Genomic DNA, 16494 nt, shown 5'->3' with positions numbered 1-16494 from the left:
ATTAGCTTGGCTCCCTGGCAAGGGTGGTTTAATTCCACTCCGGGCAATGACACTTGAGGATCAATGCAACAGACACCTCTCCCAGAAGATCAGCAAGAACATCCAGCCAAGACCAAGTTTTCGGATCGATGAGAACTGCAAAACTCTAGCACCAGAGGAAATCAGTACAATTCATGGCTTTCCCCCCATAATTCTAAGTCTTTCAACTTAAATTAAAAAAAATTTTTTTCTTTCCTTTTTTCAACAAATTTCTTATTTTATCAACTCCTTTTTAAAATTCTTTTTTAATTTTCATTTTTACACTTACAGTCTGTCTGTTCAATGTATTTAATCTTATTTGTGTATATATATATAAAAAACTCCTACTTCACAATTTTGGGACATACTTTCTTTGAACAGACCAAAATACACCCAAAATCTAGTGTATGGCTCTGTTCTTAGTCACCTGTCTGACCGTATTCTCTTTTTTGTTGTTGCTTTTTCCTTCTTCCTTTTTTTTTTTTTGCTTTATTTAGTCTTTTTAAAATTTTCATCTTTACAGTTATATTCTATCCTTTCAATGTATTTAATTTTATTTTTGTTTGTGTAATTTTTTCTTAACAATTTTGAGATGTAGTTTCTTCCAACAAAATGACCAAAATACAGTCAGAAGATAGTGTATTCCTCTGTTCTGTTCACCTGCTTATATCCCTTCCTTTGTTGTTGTTGTTGTTGTTGTTGTTTCCTCTTTTGTCTTTTCTTGTCTTTTAACTTCTATTTTTACAGTTACAATTTATACTTTCATTGTATTTAATTATACTCTTGTACATATATGTTTTTCTTTCTTTAAAATTTAGGGATCTAGTTTTCTAAAAAACAGACCAAAATATACACAGAATCGAGTGTATGTCTTCATTCTTCTCACCTCTGATTATATACTCTTCCCCTCACCCCCTTTTTTCTTTCTTTCCTTTCTGTTCCCGTTTTGGGTCTCTTCTGATTTGTTTAGTGTATATTTCTCATGGGTCATTGTTGCCATTTTGGTATTTTGTTCTCCTGTTCATCTTTCTTCTCTGGACAGAATGACAAGATGGAAAAACTCACCTCAAAAAAGAGAACAAGAGGCAGTCCTGAGTGCCAGGGACCTAATCAGTATGGATATAAGTAAGATGTCAGAACTAGAGTTCAGAATAAGGATTATAAAGACACTAGCTGGGCTTGAAAATAGCATAGAAGACACTAGAGAATCCCTTTCTGGAGAAATAAAAGAACTAAAATCTAACCAAGTCAAATAAAAAAAGGCTACTAGTGAGATGCAATAAAAAAAGGAGGCTCCGGGCGCCTGGTGGCTCAGTTGGTTAAACGACTGCCTTCGGTTCAGGTCATGATCCTGGAGTCCCTGGATCAAGTCCTGCATCGGGCTCCCTGCTTGGCAGAGAGTCTGCTTCTCCCTCTGACCCTCCCCCCTCTCATGTGCTCTCTCTCTCTCATTCTCTCTGTCTCAAATAAATAAACAAAATCTTTAAAAAAAAAGGGGGGGCTCTGACTGCTGGGATAAATGAGGCTGAAGAGAGAATTCCTGATATAGAAGACAAAACGATGGAGAATATGAAGTTGAGAGAAAGAGAGATAAACAACTACTGGATGAGAATCTGAGACATAATTGATATAATAAAGTAAACAATATTAGAACAATTGGGATCTCAGAAGAAGAGGAAAGAGAGAGGGGGTGAAGGTATATTGGAACAGAGAACTTCCCTAATCTGGGGAAGGAAACAGGCATCAAAATCTAGGGAGCACAGAGAACCCCCCTCAAAATCAAGAGAAATAGGTCAATACCTCGACATCTAATAATGAAACTTTCAAATCTCAGAGACAAGGGGAAAATCCTGAAAGCAGGTCAGAAGAGGTCTGTAACCTAAAAGGGTAGAAACATTAGACTGGCAGCAGACTTATCCACAGAGACCTGGCCCGCCAGAAAGGACTGGCATGATATACTCAGGGTGCAAAATGAGAAAAATATGCAGCCAAGAATACTATATACAGTTAGGATGTCATTCAAAATAGAAGAGGGGGGTGGAGCAAGATGGCAGAGGAGTAGGAGACCTGGATTTCATCTGGTCTCAGGAATTCAGCTGGATAGGGATCAAACCATTCTGAACACCTACGAACTCAACAGGAGATCAAAGAAAAGAATAGCAACAACTCTCTGAGCAGAAAAGAGACCACTTTCTGGAAGGTCGGACGTTTGGAGAAGTGAATCCGAGGCGATATTCGGGAAGATAGATGGCGGGGGAGGGGGCCTCCATCGGCCGCTTCTGGCAAGTGATAGAGCCGCGGAGCACAAAATGGGAACTTTTAGAAGTCGGCTCCTCTGAGGGACATCACTGCAGTGGCTAAGTGGGGTGTGGAACCCTCGCGGGACAGTGTGATCTCAGGACCCTTGGGGTCACAGAAAGACTGGGGGTGCCTGAGTGCGGCAGAGCTCCCAGGTATCGGAGCGGGGAAGCCGGCTGCAGAAATGGAGCCGAGGCGCGGGCTCTCAGCTTGGGGTTGCCATAAACTGTGATCAGCGACACAGTCGGGCCACTGCTCCTCCACCAGGGACCCAATAAGCGAAAGATCTGGGGAGACTCCCCTTCCTCCCCTGGGAGGAGCGGCGCGGGAGTGCACCGCAGGGATCTGCTGGGTTTGGAGACTCTGCACAGGGTCGGGTGCCAGAGAGAGAAACACTCGTTCACAGGCCGGGTGAGCACAGAGTGTGGCCGGAGACAGGGGAGACGGGAGTGATTGACTGCTTTTCTCTGGCGGGGGCCCTGAGGAGCAGGGCCCTGGGTTCTCGGCTCCTCCGGGGCGGAGGTTGGGAGGCCACCATTTTCACTCTCATCCTCCATAGCTGTACGGAAAGCTTGCAGGGAACAAAAGCTCCCAAGAGCAAACTGAAGCAGATTACTTAGCCTGGACCGACAAGGGCGGGGCAATTCTGCCTCCAGCAAAGACATTTGTGAACCACGGCAACACGCCCCTCCCCCAGAAGATCAGCAAGAACAGCCCGCCAAGCCCAAGTTTACCGATCAATGAGAACTGCAGAACTCCAGCACTAGGGGAATACTACACATAGAATTTATGGCTTTTTTGCCATGATTCTTTAGTCTTTCAAAGTTAATTTTTTTTAACTTTTTTTTTTTGCAATTTCTTTTTCCCTTTTTCAACCAACATCTTATCAATCCTTTTTTTAAAAAAACATTTTTATTTTTCATTTTTAGAGTCATATTCTATCCCTTCATAGTAGTTACCCTTATTTTTGGCATATATATATAAGTTGTTCTCTCTTTAAAATTTTGAGACACAGTTTCTTCTAACAGATCAAAATATACCCTAAATCTCTAGTGTATGGCTTTGTTCTAGTCTCCTGCCTGATCACATTCTCTCCCCCACTTTTTCTTTCTTTCTTTCTTTCTTTCTTTCTTTCTTTCTTTCTTTCTTTCTTTCTTTCTTTCCTTTCTTGCTTTCTTCCTTTCTTCCTTTCTTCCTTTCTTCCTTTCTTTCTCTTTCTTTCTTTCTTCTTTTTCTTTCTTTCTTTCTTTCTTTCTTTCTTTCTTTTTTTTAAATCCTCTTCTTTCTTTTTTGAAACAACTTCTTATCAATTCCTTTTATAAATTTTTTTATAATTTTCATCTTTACAGTCATATTCCATCCCTTCATCGTATCAACCCTTATTTTGTACATATATAAGTCTTTCTTTCTTTAAAATTTTGGGAGGCACTTTCTTCTAACAAACCAAAATACACCCAAAATCTAGTGTGTGGCACTGATCTATGCACCAGCCTAATCATATTTGATCATATTCTGTTTTTTTTGTTTGTTCTGTTTTTGTTTGTTTTTATCCTTTTTTTCTCTTTCTTTTTTCTTTCTTTCTCTTTCTTTTCCCCTGGTTTCAGGTCTTTTCTGATTTGTTTAGAGTATATTTTCTGAGGACATTGTTACGCTGTTAGCATTTTGTTCTCTCATTCATCTATTCTCCTCTGGACAAAATGACAAGACGGAAAAAATCACCTCAACAAAAAGAACAGGAGGTAGTACCATCTGCCAGGGACCTACTCAATACGGACATTTGTATGATGTTGGACCTAGAGTTCAGAATCATGGTTTTAAAGATACTAGCTGGGCTTGAAAAAAGAATGGAAGTTATTAGAGAAACCCTTTCTGGAGAAATAAAAGAACTAAAATCTAACCAAGTCGAATCAAAAAGGCTATTAATGAGGTGCAATCAAAAATGGGGGCACTAACTGCTAGGATAAATGAGGCAGAAGAGAGAATCAGTGATATAGAAGACCAAATGATGGAAAATTAAGAAGCTGAGAAAAAGAGAGATAAACAACTACTGGATCACGAGGGTAGAATTCAAGAGATAAGTGATACGATAAAATGAAACAACATTAGAATAATTGGATCCCAGGAGAAGAAGAAAGAGAGAGAGGGGCAGAATGTATATTGGAGCAAATTATAGCAGAGAACTTCCCTAATGTGGGGAAGGAAACAGGCATCAAAATCCAGGAGGCACAGGGAACCCATCTCAAAATCAATAAAAATAGGTCAACACCCCAACGTCTAATAGTAAAACTTACAAGTCTCAGAGACAAAGAGAAAATCCTGAAAGCAGCTCGGGAGAAGACATATGTAACCTATAATGGTAGAAACATTAGATTGGTAACAGACCTATCCACAGAGACCTGGCGGGCCAGAAAGGGCTGGCATGATATATTCAGAGCACTAAACGAGAAAAATATGCAGCCAAGAATACTATATCCAGCTAGGCTGTCATTGAAAATAGAAGGAGAGATAAAAAGCTTCCAGGACAAACAAAAACTAAAGGAATTTGCAAACACGAAACCAGCCCTACAAGAAATCTTGAAAGGGGTCCTCAAAACAAAGAGAGAGCCTAAAAGCAGCATAGATCAGAAAGGGACACAGACAATATACAGTAACAGTCACCTTACAGGCAATACAATGGCACTAAATTCATATTTTCAATAATTACCCTGAATGTAAATGGGCTTAATGCCCCAATCAAAAGACACAGGCTATCAGATTGGATTAAAAAACAAGACCCATCGATATGCTGTCTGCAAGAGACTCATTTTAGACCCAAAGACACCCTCAGATTGAAAGTGAGGGGGTGGAAAACCACTTACCATGCTAATGGACACCAAAAGAAAGCTGGGGTGGCAATCCTTATATCAGACAAATTAGATTTTATTTTATTTTATTTATTTTTTTTAAAGATTTTATTTATCTATTTGAGAGAGAAAGAATGGGAGATAGAGATCATGAGAGGGAAGAGGGTCAGAGGGAGAAGCAGACTCCCTGCTGAGCAGGGAGCCCGATGTGGGACTCGATCCCAGGACTCCAGGATCATGACCTGTGCGGAAGGCATCGCTTAACCAACTGAGCCACCCAGGCGCCCAGACAAATTAGATTTTAAACCAAAGAATGTAATAAGAGTTGAGGACGGACAGTATATCCTACTTAAAGGGTCTATCCAACAAGAAGATCTAACAATTGTAAATATCTATGCCCCTAACATGGGAACAGCCAATTATATAAGGCAATTAATAACAAAAGCAAAGAAACACATTGACAACAATACAATAATAGTGGGGGACTTTAACACCCCCTGACTGAAATGGACAGATCATCTGAGCAAAAGATGAACAAGGAAATAAAGACTTTAAATGACACACTGGACCAAATGGACTTCACAGACATATTCAGAACATTCCAACCCAAAGCAACGGAATACACATTCTTCTCTGGTGCCCATGGAACATTCTCCAGAATTGATCACATCCTAGTCACAAATCAGGGCTCAACCGGTACCAAAACCTTGGGATTATTCCCCGCATATTTTCAGACCACAATGCTTTGAAACTAGAACTCAATCACAAGAGGAAAGTCGGAAAGGACTCAAATACATGGAGGCTAAAGAGCATCCTACTAAAGAATGAATGGGTCAACCAGGAAATTAAAGAAGAATTAAAAAAATTCACGGAAACAAGTGAAAATGAAAACACAACTGTTCAAAATCTTTGGGATACATCAAAGGCAGTCCTGAGAGGAAAATATACAGCAATACAAGCCAAGCCCTTCTCAAGAAACAAGAAAGGTCTCAAATACACAACCTAACCCTACACCTAAAGGAGCTAGAGAAAAAACAGCAAATAAAGCCTAAACCCAGCAGGAGAAGAGAAATAATAAAGTTCAGAGCAGAAATCAATGAAATAGAAACCAAAAGAACAGTAGAATAGATCAATGAAACTAGGAGCTGGTTCTTTGAAGGAATTAACAAGATTGATAAACCCCTGGCCAGACTTATCAAAAAGAAAAGAGAAATGACCCAAATCAACAAAATCATGAATGAAAGAGGAGCGATCACAACCAACACCAAAGAAATAAAAAGAATTCTAAGAACATATTATGAGCAACTCTATGACAGCAAATTAGGTAACCTGGAATAAATGGATGCATTCTTAGAGATGTATCAACTACCAAAACTGAACCAGGAAGAAATAGAAAACCTGAACAGACCTATAACTACTAAGGAAATTGAAGCAGTCATCAAAAATCTCCCAACAAAGAAAAGCCCAGGGCCAGATGGCTTCCCAGGGGAATTCTACCAAACATTTAAATAATTAATACCTATTCTCCTAAAACCGTTCTAAAAAATAGAAATGGAAAGAAAACTTCCAAACTCGTTTTATAAGGCCACCATTACCTGATCCCCAAACCAAACAAAGACACCATCAAAAAGGAGAATGACAGACCAATATCCTTGATGAACATGGATGCCAAAATTCTCACCAAAATACTAGCCAATAGGATCCAACAGTACATTAAAAGGATTATTCACCACGACCAAGTGGGATTTATCCCTGGGCTGCAAGGTTGGTTGAACTTCCACAAATCAATCAACGTGATACAATACATTAACAAAAGAAAGAACAAGAATCATATGATCCTCTCCATAGATGCAGAAGAAGCATTTGACAAAGTACAGCATCCTTTTTTGATCAAAACTCTTCAGGGTATAGGGATAGAGGGTACATACCTCAATATCATAAAAGCCATCTATGAAAAACCTACAGCGAATATCATTCTCAATGGGGAAAAGCTGAGAGCTTTTCCCCTAAGGTCAGGAATGCGGCAGGGATGTCCACTCTCACCACTGCTATTCAACATAGTATTAGAAGTCCTAGCCACAGCAATCAGACAACAAAAAGACATCAAAGGCATCCAAATCGGCAAAGAAGTCAAACTCTCACTCTTTGCAGATGAAATGATACTTTATGTGGAAAACCCAAAAGACTCCACCCCCAAACTGCTAGAACTCATACAGGAATTCAGTAAAGTAGCAGGCTATAAAATCAATGCACAGAAATCAGTGGCATTCCTATACACCAACAACAAGACAGAAGAGAGAGAAATTAAGGAGTCGATCCCATTTACAATTGCACCCAAAACGATAAGATACCTAGGAATAAATCTAACCAAAGAGGCAAAGGATCTGTACTCAGAAAACTATGAAATACTCATGAAAGAAATTGAGGAAGACACAAAGAAATGGAAAAACGTTCCATGCTCATGGATTGGAAGAACAAATATTGTGAAGATGTCAATGCTACCTAGAGCAATCTACACATTCAATGCAATCCCTTTCAAAATACCATCCACTTTTTTCAAAGAAATGGAACAAATAATCCTAAAATTTGTATGGAACCAGAAAAGATCCCGAATAGCCAGAGGAATGTTGAAAAAGAAAAGCAAAGCTGGTGGCATCACAATTGTGGACTTCCAACTCTATTACAAGCTGTCATCATCAAGACAGTATGGTACTGGCACAAAAACAGACACATAGATCAGTGGAACAGAATAGAGAGCCCAGAAATGGACCCTCAACTCTATGGTCAACTCATCTTTGACAAAGCAGGAAAGAATGTCCAATGGAAAAAAGACAGTCTCTTCAACAAATGGTGTTGGGAAAATTGGACAGCCACATGCAGAAGAATGAAACTGGATCATTTCCTTACACCACACACAAAAACAGACTCCAAATGGTTGAAGGACCTAAATGTGAGACAGGAGTCCATCAAAATCCTAAAGGAGAACACAGGCAGCAACCTCTTTGACCTCAGCTGCAGCAACTTCTTCCTAGAAACATCACCAAAGGCAAGGGAAGCAAGGGCAAAAATGAACTATTGGGATTTCGTCAAGATAAAAAGCTTTTGCACAGTGAAAGAAACAGTCTACAAAACCAAATGACAACGGACAGAATGGGAGAAGATATTTGCAAATGACGTATCAGATAAAGGGCTAGTATCCAAAATCTATAAAGACCTTATCAAACTCGACACCCAAAGAACAAATAATCCAATCAAGAAATGGGCAGAAGACATGAACAGACATTTTTTCCAAAGAAGACATCCAAATGGCCAACAGACACATGAAAAAGTGCTCAACATTGCTCGGCATCAGGGAAATCCAAATCAAAATCTCAATGAGATACCACCTCACACCAGTCAGAATGGCTAAAATTAACAAGTCAGGAAATGACAGATGTTGGCGGGGATGTGGAGAAAGGGGAACCCTCCTACACTGTTGGTGGGAATGCAAGCTGGTGCAACCACTCAGGAAAACAATATGGAGGTTCCTCAAACAGTTGAAATTAGAGCTACCATTCGATCCAGCAATTGCACTACTGGGTATTTACCCCAAAGATACAAATGTAGGGATCCAAAGGGGTACGTGCACCCCAATGTTTATAGCAGCAATGTCCACATAGCCAAACTGTGGAAAGAGCCAAGATGTCCATCGACAGATGAAAGGATAAAGAAGATGTGGTGTATATATATAGAATGGAATATTATGCAGCCATCAAAAGGGATGAGATCTTGCCATTTGTAATGACGTGGATGGAACTGGAGGGTGTTACGCTGAGCGAAATAAGTCAATCAGAGAAAGACATGTTATCATATGACCTCACTTATATGAGGAATTACTAATCTCAGGAAACAAACTGAGGGTTGCTGGAGTAGGGGTGGGGTGGGAGGGATGGGGTGGCTGGGTGATAGACAGTGGGGAGGGTATGTGCTATGGTGAACACTGAATTGTGCAAGACTGTTGAATCACAGATCTGTACCTCTGAAACAAATAATGCAATATATGTTAAGAAAAAAAAAGAAGATAGCAGGAGGGGAAGAATGAAGGGGGGAAATTGGAGGGGGAGACGAACCATGAGAGATGATGGACTCTGAAAAACAAACTGAGGGTTCTAGAGGGGAGGGGGGCAGGGGGATGGGTTACCCTGGTGATGGGTATTAAGGAGGGCAAGTTCTGCGTGGAGCACAGGGTGTTATGCACAAAGGATGAATCAAGGAACACTACATCAAAAACTAATGATGTAATGTATGGTGATTAACATAACAATAAAAAATTAAAATAGAAGGAGAGATAAAAAGCTTCCAGGAAAAACAGAAATTAAAGAATTTGTGGTAACCAAACAAGCCCTACAAGAAGTATTAAAGGGTGTCCTCTAAGCAAACTGTGAGCCCAAAAGTATCATAGACCAGAAAGGAACAGAGACAATCTACAGAAACAGTGACATTATAGGTAATACAATGGCACTAAATTCATAACATTCAATAGTTCCTCTGACTGTCAATGGGCTCAATGCCCCAATCAAAAGACACAGCCTATCAGACTGGATAAAAAAGCAGGACCTATCCTCATGTCTGCAAGAGACTCATTTTAGACCGAAAGACAGCTCCAGATTTAAAGTGAGGGGATAGAAAACCATTTATCATACTAATGGACATCAAAAGAAAGCTGGGATGGCAATCCTTAGATCAGACAAATTAGATTTTAAACCAAAGACTGTAATAAGAGATGAGGAAGGACACTATATCCTACTTAAAGGGTCTATCCAACAAGAAGTTCTAACAATTGTAAATATTTATGCCCCGAACAGGGGAGCGGCCAATTATATAAGCCAATTAATAACAAAATCAAAGAACCATGTTGATAATAATACAATAATAATGGGGGACTTTAACAACCCACTCACTGCGATGGACAGATTATCTAAGCAGAAGATTAACAAGGAAACAAGGACTTTGAATGACACACTGGACCAGATGGACTTCAGAGACATATTCACAGCATTCCATCCTAAAGCAACAGAATACATGTTCTTTTCGAGTGCACATGGAACATTCTCCAGAACAGATCACATCCTGGGTCACAAATCAGGTCTCAACCGGAACCAAAAGACTAGAATCTTTCCCTGCATATTTTCAGAGCACAATGCTTTAAACTGGATCTCAATCACAAGAGGAAAGTTGGAAAGAACTCAAATACCTGGAGGTTAAAGAGCATCCTACTAAAGAATGAATCGGTCAACCAGGAAATCAAAGAGGAACCTTAAAAATTCACAGAAACAAATGAAAATGAAAACACAAAATCTTGGGATGCAGCAAAGGAGGCCTAAGAGGGAAGTGTACAGCAATACAAGCCTTTCTCAAGAAACGAAAAAGGTCTCAAAGACACAACCTATCCCTACAGCTAAAGGAGCTGGAGAAAGAACAGCAAATAAAGCCTAAACCCAGCAGGTGAAGAGAAATAATAAATAGGGCAGAAATCAATGAAATAGAAACCAAAAGATTGGTAGAACAGATCAACGAAAGTAGGAGCTGGTTCTTTGAATGAATGAATAAGATTGATAAACCCTTGGGCAGACTTATCCAAAAGAAAAGAGAAAGGACCCAAATAAATATAATGAATGAAAGAGGAGAGATAACAACTAACAATGTAGAAATAAAAACAATTATAAGAACATATTATGAGCAACTGTATGCCAACAAATTAGGCAATCTGGAAGAAATGGATGCATTCCTAGAGATGTATCAACTACCAAAACTGAACCAGGAAGACATAGAAAACCTGAACACACCCACAACCAGCAAGGAAATTGAAGGAGTAATCAAAAACCTCCCCAAAACAAAAGTCCACAGCCAGATGGCTTTCCAGGGGAATTCTACCAAACATTTAAAGAAGAATTAATACTTATTCTTCTGAAGGTGTTTTGAAAAATAGAAATGGAGGGAAAACTTCCAAACTTTTATTATGAGGCCAGCATTACCTTGATCCCAAAACCAGACAAAGACCCCATCAAAAAGGAGAATTGCAGACCAATGTCTGTGATGAACATGGATGCCAAAATTCTCACCAAAATACTTCCCAATAGGATCCAACAGTACGTTAAAAGGATTATTCACCACAACCAATTGGGATTTATTCCTGGGCTGCAAGGTTGGTTCAACACCCGCAAATCATTCAAAATGATACACTACATAAATAAAAGAAAGGACAAGAGCCGTATGATCCTCTCAATAGATGCAGAAGAGGCATTTGATGAAGTACAGCATTCTTTCTTGATTAAAACTCTTTACAGTGGAGGGATAGAGGGAACATATCTCAATATCATAAAAGCCATCTATGAAAACTCACAGTGAGTATGATTCTCAATGGGGAAAAACTGAGAGCTTTTCTCCTAAGGTCAAGAATACAGCAAGGATGTCCACTATCACCACAGGTGTTTAACATATTACTAGAAGTCCTAGCCTAAGCAACCAGATAAAAAAAAAAGAAAGAAAGAAAAGGCATCAGAATCAGCAAAGAAGAAGTCAAACTCTCATTCTCTGCAGATGACATGACACTCTATATGGATAACCCAAAAGACTCTGCCCCAAAACTCCTAGAACTCATACAGGAATTCAGTAAAGTGACAGGATACAAAATCAATGCACAGAAATCAGTTGCATTTCTATACACCATCAGTGAGACAGAAGAAAGAGAGATGAAGGAGTTACTGCCTTTACAATTGCACCCAAAACCATAAGATACCTAGGAATACCTAACCAAATAGGTAAAGGATCTGTACTCTAAAAACTATAGAACACTCGTGAAAGAAATTGAAGAAAACACAAGGAGTTGGAAAAAGTTCCATGCTCGTGGATTGGAAGAGCAAATATTGTTAAAATATGCAACCTACTCCTTCCCTCCCCCTCCGCGGGCTCTCCAGCTGCAGCAGTGGCTACCGGCGGAGCAGTTGAGCCTGACGATGAGGCCGGGGACAGGAAAGGAGTATGGAGACTTCATGAGGGGCACCCTGGCATGCATTATGCCCCAATGGGAATGCACCCTATGGGTCAGAGAGTGAATATGCCTCCTGTACCTCATGGAATGATGCCGCAAATGATGCCCCCTATGGGAGGGCCGCCAATGGGACAAATGCCTGGAATGATGTCTTCAGTAATGCCTGGAATGATGATGTCTCATATGTCTTAGGCTTCCATGGAGCCTGCTTTACCGACAGGAGTAAATAATATGGATGTAGCAGCAGGTACAACATCTGGTGCAAAATCAATGTGGACCGAGCATAAGTCACCTGATGGAAGGACTTACTACTACAATACTGAAACAAAACAGTCTACATGGGAGAAACCAGATGATCTGAAAACACCTGCTGGGAAACTTTTATCTAAAAGTCCCTGACTCTGGAAAGCCTTACTATTATAATTCTCAAACAATAGAATCCCGTTGGGCCAAACCTAAAGAACTTGAGGATCTTGAAGGATACCAGAATACCATTGTTGCTGGAAGTCTTATTAGAAAATCAAACCTGCATGCAATGATCAAAGCTGAAGAAAGCAGTAAGCAAGAGGAGTGCACCACAACATCAACAGCCCCGGTTCCTACAACAGAAATTCCGACCACCATGAGCACCATGGCTGCTGTGGAAGCCGCTGCCGCTGTCGTTGCCGCCGCCGCCGCCGCCGCCGCCGCCGCCGCCGCCGCCGCCGCTGCCGCCGCAGCCAATGCCAGGGCTTCCACCTTTGCTTCAAACACTGTCAGTGGAACTGGTCCAGTCGTTCCCGAGCCAGAAGTTACTTCGATTGTTGCTACTGTTGTAGATAACGAGAATACAGTGACAATTTCAACTGAAGAACAAGCACAACTTACTAGTACTCCTGCTGTTCAGGAACAGAGTATGGAAGTATCCAGTAACACTGGAGAAGAAACAGCTAAGCAGGAAACTGTAGCTGATTTTACTCCCAAAAAAGAAGAGGAGGAAAGCCAACCAGCAAAGAAAACCTATACTTGGAATACAAAGGAAGAGGCAAAGCAAGCGTTTAAAGAATTATTGAAAGAAAAGTGGGTACCATCTAATGCTTCATGGGAACAAGCTATGAAAATGATCATTAATGATCCACGATACAGTGCTTTAGCAAAGTTGAGTGAAAAAAAGCAAGCCTTTAATGCTTACAAAGTCCAGACAGAGAAAGAAGAAAAAGAAGAAGCAAGATCAAAATACAAAGAGGCTAAGGAATCCTTTCAGTGTTTTCTTAAAAATCATGAGAAAATGACTTCCACAACCAGATACAAAAAAGCAGAGCAAATGTTTGGAGAGATGGAAGTCTGGAATGCAATATCGGAACGTGATCGTCTTGAAATCTATGAAGATGTTTTATTCTTTCTTTCAAAAAAAGAAGAGCAAGCAAAACAGTTATGGAAGAGAAATTGGGAAGCCTTAAAAAACATACTTGACAACATGGCTAATGTAACATACTCTATTACCTGGTCTGAAGCCCAGCAGTATCTGATGGATAATTCAACTTTGGCAGAAGATGAGGAATTACAGAACATGGATAAAGAAGATGCATTAATTTGCTTTGAAGAACACATCCGAGCTTTAGAAAAGTAAGAAGAAAAAAAACAGAAGTTTACTAAGAGAAAGGAGACGACAGCATAAAAATAGAGAATCTTTTCAGATATTTTTAGATGAACTGCAGGAAATGGACAACTGCATTCTATATCATCTTGGATGGAATTGTATCCAACAATTAGTTATGACATTAGATTTACTAATATGCTTGGTCAACCGGGATCAACTGCACTTGACCTTTTCAAGTTTTATGTTGAGGATCTTAAAGCACGTTATCATGATGAGAAGAAAATAATAAAAGACATTCTAAAGGATAAAGGATTTGTAGTTGAAGTAAATACAACTTTCGAAGACCATAATCAGTTCAACTAAAAGGTCAACCACATTAGATGCGGGAAATATTAAGTTGGCTTTCAACAGTTTACTAGAAGGGGCAGAAGCTCGTGAACGCGAACGAGAAAAAGAGGAGGCTTGGAAATGAAAAGAATCTGCATTTAAGAGTATGTTGAAACAAGCTACTCCTCCTATAGAATTGGATGCTGTCTGGGAAGATATCCGGGAGAGATTTGTAAAAGAGCCAGCATTTGAGGACATAACTCTAGAGTCCAAAAGAAAACGAATATTTAAAGATTTTATGCATGTGCTTGAGCATGAATGTCAACATCATCATTCAAAGAACAAGAAATATTCTAAAAAATCTAAAAAACATCACCGGATGCCCACACAGGATAACCCTGGGTTTAGATGATGGGACAGAACTCTGTAAGGAGAAAAAAGCTGGAGCTGATGAAGGTATCCTGTGCCCTTAATGGACGAGACAAAAATAAAGTTTTTGAAGTTGAGACTAAAAAAAAATCACAGGAAACGTTCCCGCTCTAGATTGGGATCAGACGCAGATGATGACAGCCATTCAAAGAAAAAAAGACAGCGATCAGAGTCTCGGTCTGCTTCAGAACATTCTTCTAGTGCTGAGTCTGAGAGAAGATATAAGAAGTCAAAAAAACGTAAGAAGAAAAGCAAGAAGAGGAGACATAAATCTGACTCTCCAGAGTCAGATGCTGAGCGAGAGAAGGATAAAAAAGAAAAAGACCGAGAAAATGAAAAAGACAGAACTAGACAAAGACAGAATCAAAACACAAATCACCTAAGAAAAAGACTGGAAAGGATTCTGGGAATTGGGGTACTTCTGGCAGTGAACGGAGGGAAGGGGAATTGGAAAAGCGCAGGAGGACCCTTTTGGAGCAACTGGATGATGGTCAATAAATTGTACCAAATATAAAAAAAAATGCTACCTAGAGCAATCTACACATTCAATGCAATCCCTTTCAAAATACCATCCATTTTTTTCATAAAACTGGAACAAATAATCTAAAATTTGTATGGAACCAGAAAAGACCCTGAATAGCCAAAGGAATGTTGAAAATGAAAACAAAAGCTGGTGGCATACAATTCTGGACTTCCAGCTCTATCACAAAGGTGTCATCATTAAGACAGCATGGTACTGACACAGAATCAGACACCTAGATCAATGGAACAGAATCGAGAGCCCAGAAATGGACCCTCAACTCTATGGTCAACTCATCTTTCACAAAGCAGGAAGGAATATCCAATGGAAAAAAGACAGTCTCTTCAACAAATGGTGTTGGGAAAATTGGACAGCCACATGCAGAAGAATGAAATCGAACCATTCTCTTATACCATACACAAGGATAAACTCAAATTGGATGAAAGACCCCAATGTGAGACAGGAATCCATCAAACTCCTAGAAGAGAACACAAGCAGCAACTCTGTGATCTCGGCAGCAGCAACTCTTTGCTAGACATGTCTCAAAAGGCAAGGGAAACAAAAGAAAAAATGAAGTATTAGAACTGCATCAAGATGAAAAGCTTTTGCACAGCAAAGGAAACAGTCGACAAAACCAAAAGACAACGGAGAGAATGGGTGAAGGTATTTGCAAATGACATAACAGATAAAGGGTTAGTATCCAAAAGATAAAGAACTTATCAAACTCAACACCCAAAGAACAAATAATCCAACCAAAAAATGGACAGAAGACATGAACAGACATTTCTGCAAAGAAGACATCCAAACGGCCAGCAGACACATGAAAAAGTTTTCCCAACATCACTCTTGTGTCAGGGAAATACAAATGAAAACCACAATGAGATACCATCTGACACCAGTTACAATGGCTAAGATTAACAAGACAGGGAACGACAGATGTTGGTGAGGACATGGAGAAAGGGGAACTCTCCTATACTACTGGTGGGAATGCAAGCTGGTACAGCCACTCTGGGAAACAGTGTGGAGGTTCCTGAAAAAGTTGAAAATAGAGCTACCTTATGACCCAGCAATTGCACTACTGGGTATTTACCCCAAAGATACAAATATAGTGATCCAAAGGGGCACCTGCACCCAATGTTCATAGCAGCAATGTCCACAATAGCCAAACTATGGAAAGAGCCCAGATGTCCAGTGACAGATGAATGGATAAAGAAGAGGTGGCGTATATATACAATGGAATATTATGCAGCCATCAAAAAATGATATCTTGCCATTTGCAATGACATGGATTGAACTAGAGGGTATTATGTTAAGTGAAATAAGTCAGTCAGAGAAAGGCAATTATCCTATGATCTCCCTGATGTGTGGAATTTAAGAAACAAGGCAGAGGATCATAGGGAAGGGAGGAAAAAATGAAACAAATCAAAACCAAAGAGGGAGACAAAGCACA

General features: G+C 39.9%; 1 pseudogene; it reads left to right on the top strand.

Annotated features, from left to right (window-relative positions):
* The first annotated feature begins 12148 nt into the window (after positions 1–12148).
* Positions 12149–15022, top strand: LOC112818861 (pre-mRNA-processing factor 40 homolog A-like; annotated as a pseudogene).
* Positions 15023–16494: the final 1472 nt, after the last annotated feature.

This window comes from Callorhinus ursinus, unplaced genomic scaffold (assembly GCF_003265705.2).
Source record: "Callorhinus ursinus isolate GAN/ISIS: 27379988/994484 unplaced genomic scaffold, GSC_fseal_2.0 scaffold818, whole genome shotgun sequence".
NCBI lineage: Eukaryota > Metazoa > Chordata > Mammalia > Carnivora > Otariidae > Callorhinus > Callorhinus ursinus.
The sequence above is the reverse complement of the archived record's forward strand: the minus strand, read 5'-3'. Positions and strand labels throughout refer to the sequence as shown.